This window comes from Dendrobates tinctorius, unplaced genomic scaffold (assembly GCF_039654945.1).
Source record: "Dendrobates tinctorius isolate UK_male_01 unplaced genomic scaffold, ASM3965494v1 ptg000302l, whole genome shotgun sequence".
NCBI lineage: Eukaryota > Metazoa > Chordata > Amphibia > Anura > Dendrobatidae > Dendrobates > Dendrobates tinctorius.
The window spans coordinates 3,211,267-3,219,063 of record NW_027361969.1 but is presented as its reverse complement, the minus strand read 5'-3'; the positions used below and the strand labels follow the sequence as shown (position 1 = coordinate 3,219,063).

General features: G+C 49.7%; 1 long non-coding RNA gene across 1 annotated transcript in view; it reads right to left on the bottom strand.

Moving 5' to 3' along the window:
• Window positions 1-3,694: 3,694 nt before the first annotated feature.
• The window catches only part of LOC141073473 (uncharacterized), a 44,652-nt gene continuing 40,549 nt past the window's right edge, over window positions 3,695-7,797 (bottom strand). The window contains exon 3 of the long non-coding RNA XR_012226968.1: window positions 3,695-3,766. This is a non-coding gene — a long non-coding RNA (uncharacterized lncRNA). The remainder of the gene's footprint in view (window positions 3,767-7,797) is intronic.

The window sequence follows — 7,797 nt, the reverse complement described above, 5'->3', positions numbered from 1 at the left end:
GGGTAACTTGTATTGCCAGGGAGAATCTATTGGATCGGGCAACAGAAGATCTGGCAGAGCGGGGATTTAGAGCACCATGCCGGAGTTGGTTTAAAGGGCGGCTTCCTGGAGTCTCACCAGGCGGAAGACAGGTCTCGCTGAGAGGGGATCCTGGAGGATGAGCATTATCAAAAGGGACAAAATGGGAGAGAATATTTCCTTGTAAACAGATGCTTTGGTTTTGGCGGAGGAAGAGTTACTCTTAAACACAGTGGCATATGAGAGAAGCTGATTCAGCTCAGACCCAAAAAGACGTGAGCCCTGAAAGGGGGGATTGGTAACAAACTTTTTGGATATAGGATCCGCAATCCAGGTTTTGAGCTATCGAATCCTGCATATGGCTGCAATATTGCTGGCAACTCGAGCAGAATAGCAGGTGGCATCAAGGGACGCAGCAAGCATTTAACTGCATGAGCTATCTGATCTGCATGGTCACCAAGCTCTTCAGATGAGGCTGTTGATAAAATGACCTGCTGAAGAAGCTTTGCCCAGGCAGAAACCGATTTGACAACCCAGGTGGAAGTGAAGGCTGGACAGAGAAACACCAGAAGCCTCAAATGCAGACTTGGCCAGGGCTTTAATCTGTCTGGCACCGGTGTCCTTGACAGAACAGTCTGGGAGACAGGACCGTCTTAATGGACAGATGAGAGACTGGAGAGTCCACAGCTGGGATTCTGCCCATTTGCTGAGGAAATGGGGGCTGAAGGGATATAGAAGGTATATGGAATAGCTAACTGCCTTCTGTCTGGAAAAGGCTTTTCTGGGTGCTCGCACTGTTTGACAAACATAGCCTCAAACTCCTTGTGATTGGCAAAGACCGTGGTGAAAGGAGGGGGGGGGGGGGGGTGTTTAGCTTTTTTAAGTGTTCAGTTGTCCGGAGGGGGGGGGGGGGGGCTCTTCTCATACTTAATATTGAGGTACTGATTGATTGCCAATGAAAAGGCTGCCTGGAGTTTGGAAGACAAGGTCAGAATCAGACTGGGAATCAAGATCAGACCAGGGCGGCACCCTCTGGGAAGGAGGAGTGGGAAACCGAGGGCTGCAGTCCATGCAGAATGCCGAGGCTTGACCTGTGGGCCACATCTTCATGTAGAGGGCACAAGTGTACTGGATAGTGGAATGGAAGGGACGGTACATATGTAGGACCAGAGCCTCCCTGGAGATGAGAAGGGATGCTGAGGAGGGCTAGGCCTAGATGGAGGAAAATCTTGACCCTGGACAGAGCCTACCCGTTCCTGGTGGAGGAGATAATTGCAGCAATAGTAGCAGCATCTTGTAGGTACCGGAGAGAAAGCAACTTCAGCAATGTGAAGGAAGGGGCGGTGTGATGGTGTGACCCGACCCAACGGGTGGCAAATCAGCAGACGGCACAACTCACAAGCAACGTGGTGGAAAAGGAGGAAGGCTCTTACACCCATAGGGAATGAGGGATGGTCATCACCTGAGCTCAAACCTGAGCCTATCCCTGCACTCCCCTAACGCACTACGCAGGTCCTTCCCCCCCCGCTGCCATCACGAACCAAGTCCCCTAGTAGTCACCTATTACTGCCCTGGCTAGTGCACTGGCTGGCAAAGTGCACTAGCCTCACCTCTGCAGATAATATACACAGGGGAAAGTGACAAACACCAAAAGGGACAAGTTGATAAACACCACAATTAGCTTCCTGATGCTGCTGCCAAGCTCCACTCTGCAGAAGACACTGAAGCCGGACTCCAAACTCCCCCGCAGCGTAGGATAAGACACCAGGACCTCTAGCAGCTGATACACGCAGGCACCAGAGAGCTACTCACACTTTGGCTGGTCTCCAGAAAAACTACCACCAACAGTCAGCTGACGCATCAGGTGACCTTTTAAAGGATGGTGGGAGTGGTCACCACCCACATCAACTGACCCAGCAGCACTGAAGTAACACCAGATTGCCAGCGGGGAAAAACTGACATTAACTCCTGATGGTCCAAAAGGAAAAAGCTCCATTTAAACAGTGGAACCAGAACTGCCATAAATCTAAAATTGGATTGTGACAGGCAGAAATAAGCAGAGAGTGCTGAGGAAAATTAAAGGAGTGCTCTTATGGGAGGAAAAAAAATGCTTGAATGAGACCTCTCACGCTAAATGGATGGTGCTCACAAAGTGGTCGGCATCCAGACCCGGCCTGAAATGAGAGCAAGGCTCCCATAGGCTGGAACAGGAGCGCAAGACAAAGAACACTATTGACTGGTGCGCATTGGGGCAGTGCCCGAATCTAGCCTGATAAAGAAGGGGAAGTAGAAGAAAAAGACTGCTCAAGCCCTCACTTCCTAATTGGCTCGCGTGAGAGGGGTGTGTGGCTAAGGCCCAAGAAAACATTGGGAGAGACCAGAGATTAAATTTTAACTGAGCTCACATTTGCGCTGGAACACATCTACTGGAAGGGAGCAGAGAACTGTGATGTCCGCCTCCGCTTAACGCTTGAACAGGCAATGTGGTAAAAGGAAGGGTGCCTGACTGGGCGAGATCCGGACTCCTTTTCCTCCTTGCCAAGGACGACATTAGAAGCCCCAGGTGAGGAGGGGGTCAACAGCAAACAGCATCTTCATTCACCCACTGTCATGGAAGGTGCAGAAAACAGTGCCGGCCTCGAGTAGGGGAGGGCCATTGAAAAGTGATCCGTCTTCCTCCCGGCACCGCTCCTAGGAGAGGGCTGTGGTGGGGAAAAGGCAAGGGACTGGCCACCATGATTCACCCTGAGACACGCTTTAAGTGTCAGGGGGAAAGATCCTACCTCACCGACCAGAGAGTGGATGATGTGGATGGCACCACACTATTCTCTCAGTCGCTATATTTTGGGAAAGTAGGGTGAAGCGTTCCACAGTTACCCTAAAGAGCAGAATCTGAAAAACAAAGCCAGAAATTGCCATATGTTATCTCTCAAGAGTACTCCACATGATAGCAATAAAAGATTCAAAAAGGGTCCACAGATGTTGTCAAATTTATTCTTCTATATACCCCTTTTTTCCGCCAAAAACTGTTTAGCTTATTTATTAACTTATTAGCAAGAAAAAGCCAACTGAAGGCTAACTGGTGACCACCACAAGAATAACCATTTTCTAAGAGAGCCTAAAAAGAAATGTCTCACAGGGGTTCAAAGACACGAATGTCTGAATATGGCTATTACTACATGGTGACACGTTTCTGGCGAATTGCCTGAGAATTGCTTTTGGTCAACACGCCATAGTGTAGCCCCAGATTTATTCAGGCTATTCAGGCATGCGTGTCTGGGAAAACATCTCTGCAAAGTGCTGTCGCACAACAAATTTAGAGCTTGCAACTAATTCATTTTTACTAAAATGGTATCTGAACACCTCCAGTGTCATGAGCACTCAAAGTGCTGAAAAAAATTTGCTAACAGATGACACGGCTGATGAACATACATTATGATGCTTGTACCACCGACTCATCATGCTAAAAATCAGAATGCACAAAAAAAAACAAAAAACGACAATTTAGGAAATTGCCGTCCACATTTAAATTACCTAATTTGGCACTGAACCCTTTAATTTCCATTTTACATATACAAAAATGGATCCAAAAATGGAAATAAAAACGTGAACGACGCCTTACAGTACAATGAAATAATACCAGAATAGCAGCCGTATTTAGAGCTTACCTCTTATGCCTCTTTGATTCCTCTTCTTCCTCGTCTATTTTTCTCTTTCTTTGCCTCTGGGGTGGAGTTTTTTTGCATGCCTAAAATATACCAAAAGTGATTATTATTCTCACTAACATACCATATTTACACATCAGAGAAGCAGTCTCCACCTCTCACCATGGAGTTAGCAGAGGAGGCTTTTAAGACATCCCTTTTTAAATCCAGGACCATTAACCCTTTCATCCTAGAGCCTGTTTTCGCCTTCATGACCAGGCCAGATTTTACAATTCTAACCACTGTCACTTTATGTGGTTTATAACTCTGGAACATTTAAACGTATCCCAGTGATTCGGAGACTGGTTTTCGCGACACATTGTACTTCAGGATAGTGGTCAAACATGTTTGATATAACTTCATATTAATAAACTTTTTTTTTTGTAAAAATAACATTTAAGAAAAAAAAATTGTTTTAGCCCAAGAGTTTGCATTTTCACACAGGGAAATGGGTAAAAATGGTGTCAAAATGTGTCCCACAACTTCTGCTGAATGTGATAATACCCCATATGTGGCTGTACCGCACTGCTTACCCACACACTAAGGCCTCTTTCACACTTCAGTTTTTTTGCATCAGTTACAATCCGCCAAAAAGGCAGACAAGCGGATCCGTTCTCAACTGATGTGAACAGATGGCACAGGATCCGTTTTTAGACGGATCCTGAAAATGAGGAAATTTAAAGGAATCGATGGCCGAGAAAGAGCGCGCGCGAGCGAGAGAAAAAGAGCGCGCGCGAGCGAGAGAAATAGAGCGCGCGCGAGCGAGAGAAAAAGAGCGCGCGCGAGCGAGAGAAAAAGAGCGCGCGCGAGCGAGAGAAAGAGCGCGCGCGAGCGAGAGAAAGAGCGCGCGCGAGCGAGAGAAAGAGCGCGCGCGAGCGAGAGAAAGAGCGCGCGCGAGAGAAAGAGCGCGCGCGCGAGAGAGAGAGAAAGAGCGCGCGCGCGAGAGAGAGAGAAAGAGCGCGCGCGCGAGAGAGAGAGAAAGAGCGCGCGCGCGAGAGAGAGAAAGAGCGCGCGCGCGCGAGAGAGAGAAAGAGCGCGCGCGCGAGAGAGAGAGAAAGAGCGCGCGCGCGAGAGAGAGAGAAAGAGCGCGCGCGCGAGAGAGAGAGAAAGAGCGCGCGCGCGAGAGAGAGAGAAAGAGCGCGCGCGCGAGAGAGAGAGAAAGAGCGCGCGCGCGAGAGAGAGAGAAAGAGCGCGCGCGCGAGAGAGAGAGAAAGAGCGCGCGCGAGAGAGAGAGAGAAAGAGCGCGCGCGCGAGAGAGAGAAAGAGCGCGCGCGAGAGAGAGAGAGAAAGAGCGCGCGCGAGAGAGAGAGAAAGAGCGCGCGCGAGAGAGAGAGAAAGAGCGCGCGCGAGAGAGAGAAAGAGCGCGCGCGCGCGAGAGAGAGAAAGAGCGCGCGCGCGCGAGAGAGAAAGAGCGCGCGCGCGAGAGAGAGAAAGAGCGCGCGCGCGAGAGAGAGAGAAAGAGCGCGCGCGCGAGAGAGAAAGAGCGCGCGCGCGCGAGAGAGAGAAAGAGCGCGCGCGCGCGAGAGAGAGAAAGAGCGCGCGCGCGCGAGAGAGAAAGAGCGCGCGCGAGAGAGAGAAAGAGCGCGCGCGCGCGAGAGAGAGAGAAAGAGCGTGCGCGCGAGAGAGAGAAAGAGCGAGCGCGCGCGAGAGAGAAAGAGCGTGCGCGCGAGAGAGAGAAAGAGCGAGCGCGCGCGAGAGAGAAAGAGCGCGCGCGAGAGAGAGAGAAAGAGCGCGCGCGCGAGAGAGAGAAAGAGCGCGCGCGCGAGAGAGAGAAAGAGCGCGCGCGCGAGAGAGAGAAAGAGCGCGCGCGCGAGAGAGAGAAAGAGCGCGCGCGCGAGAGAGAGAAAGAGCGCGCGCGCGCGAGAGAGAAAGAGCGCGCGCGCGCGAGAGAAAGAGCGCGCGCGCGAGAGAGAAAGAGCGCGCGCGCGAGAGAGAAAGAGCGCGCGCGCGAGAGAGAAAGCGCGCGCGAGAGAGAGAGAAAGAGCGCGCGCGAGAGAGAAAGAGCGCGCGCGAGAGAGAAAGAGCGCGCGCGAGAGAGAAAGAGCGCGCGCGAGAGAGAAAGAGCGCGCGCGAGAGAGAAAGAGCGCGCGCGAGAGAGAAAGAGCGCGCGAGAGAGAGAAAGAGCGCGCGAGAGAGAGAGAAAGAGCGCGCGAGAGAGAGAGAAAGAGCGCGCGCGAGAGAGAGAAAGAGCGCGCGCGAGAGAGAAAGAGCGCGCGCGAGAGAGAGAAAGAGCGCGCGCGAGAGAAAGAGCGCGCGCGAGAGAAAGAGCGCGCGCGAGAGAGAGAAAGAGCGCGCGCGAGAGAGAGAAAGAGCGCGCGCGAGAGAGAGAAAGAGCGCGCGCGAGAGAGAGAAAGAGCGCGCGCGAGAGAGAGAAAGAGCGCGCGCGAGAGAGAGAAAGAGCGCGCGCGAGAGAGAGAAAGAGCGCGCGCGAGAGAGAGAAAGAGCGCGCGAAAAAAAAATTTTTTTGTCCGGCACCCAGAAAGAATTTTGGGTTAAAACAGTGTCTGGAGGATCCGCCAGAGAAAAAACGTTGCAAGCTCCGTTTTGAAATGTTTGAGGATGGTGACGGACAGCAACTTTTGGCGGATCCGCAAAAAAACCGGATGCAACGGACAGCAATCCGTCACAATCCGCCAATAATGGAAGTCAATGGGGAAAAAAAACAGATCCTCAAAAAAAAAAAATTGTGGATCCGTTTTTTTCAAAACCTGGCGGATTGTGACTGATTGTAAAAACTGAAGTTTATAAGAGGCCTAAGGCTTGGGATGGACAGAGTGCTATTTGACTCTTGGAGAACAAATTATTATAAAATAGTTTACGGACTCCATATAAAGAGATCCTAAATGCCACAAGACCAGAATTCCCCCTCAAGTGACCCCATTTTGGAAATTACACCCCTTTGGGTTTTATCTAAAGGTTTAGTGATGATTTTGACTCCATAAGTGTTTTATAGAAATAAGCAGCAGTGGATGTTACAGAGTGAAAATTGCAAACTGCCATGATTATGACCAGTATGTTATAGTGCCCAGTACATTATGCGTAGCCCATGCTTCCGGAGACACGCACCCATAGATTAGGCGGGCTCTCGTTGCTACAGAAATGCCAAACATGTGGACACTAAATGTGCTCACAAGGGAGGGGGGCATTTGGATTTGAGAGGGCAGAATTTGCTGAATTTTTTCTAGGGAGGTGAGCAGCCATCGTGATTTTCCAGAGCCTTTGTACTGCCAGTAATGTGGAAGCCTATATTTCCTTTAGCAGAGGACAGAACTGAGTGGGGACTTGCTTTTTTGTGGCTTGAGTTGAAGCTGTCATTGGGAACATTTTATAGATCGTTAGGGATCACATTTATCCGGCGCTATACGCTGAGCATTTACTTTGGGGTTTCCATCTAAATCTAAGAGTAACTTTATACCCCATGGGATCCATTCACTATAATGGGGAAGCAGTTACTCTGGACTACGTCTGGCCTCTGTTCAGCAGTGTCCTTTTCAGAGGTGCACAAAACTGTCAGACCACGCTTTTATGTATGACTAAAAACACGGACACAGCGCCTCCATTTGCCTCATTATAGGGTAGAATCCCCGGTGGAAGATATCTGAATCATGTATTTAAGAGATTTACACGGAAACCCCAGTGTAAGAGTTCAGTGCAGAGCATAGGATAAATGGGAGCTGAGCCATGTGATGGCTTTTTTTTTTTTTCTAGACCAGTTGACTTTATTAGTACCATTTTCTGGCACATGACTTTTTCATTTGCTTTCTATTACAATTTTTGGAAGGCAGAATAAACAAACACCAGCAATTCAGGAATTGTGTTTTTTTCTGGGGGAGGGGGGAGGTTTAGTGCCGTTCAGCGTGTGGCAAAATTGATAAGGAAGCTTTATTCTTCTGGTCAGTACGATTACAGCGATACCCAATTTATAGTTTAATGTTTTGGCACTTATTCTGAGTGTTACAACTTTTTACTTTTTCCACTATTGGAGATGAATGGATCTTGTACGGGACAAGATGACATTTTCATCATTAATATTTTATTTCGATTTGACTTTTTGATTGTGGTATATTCCACTGCT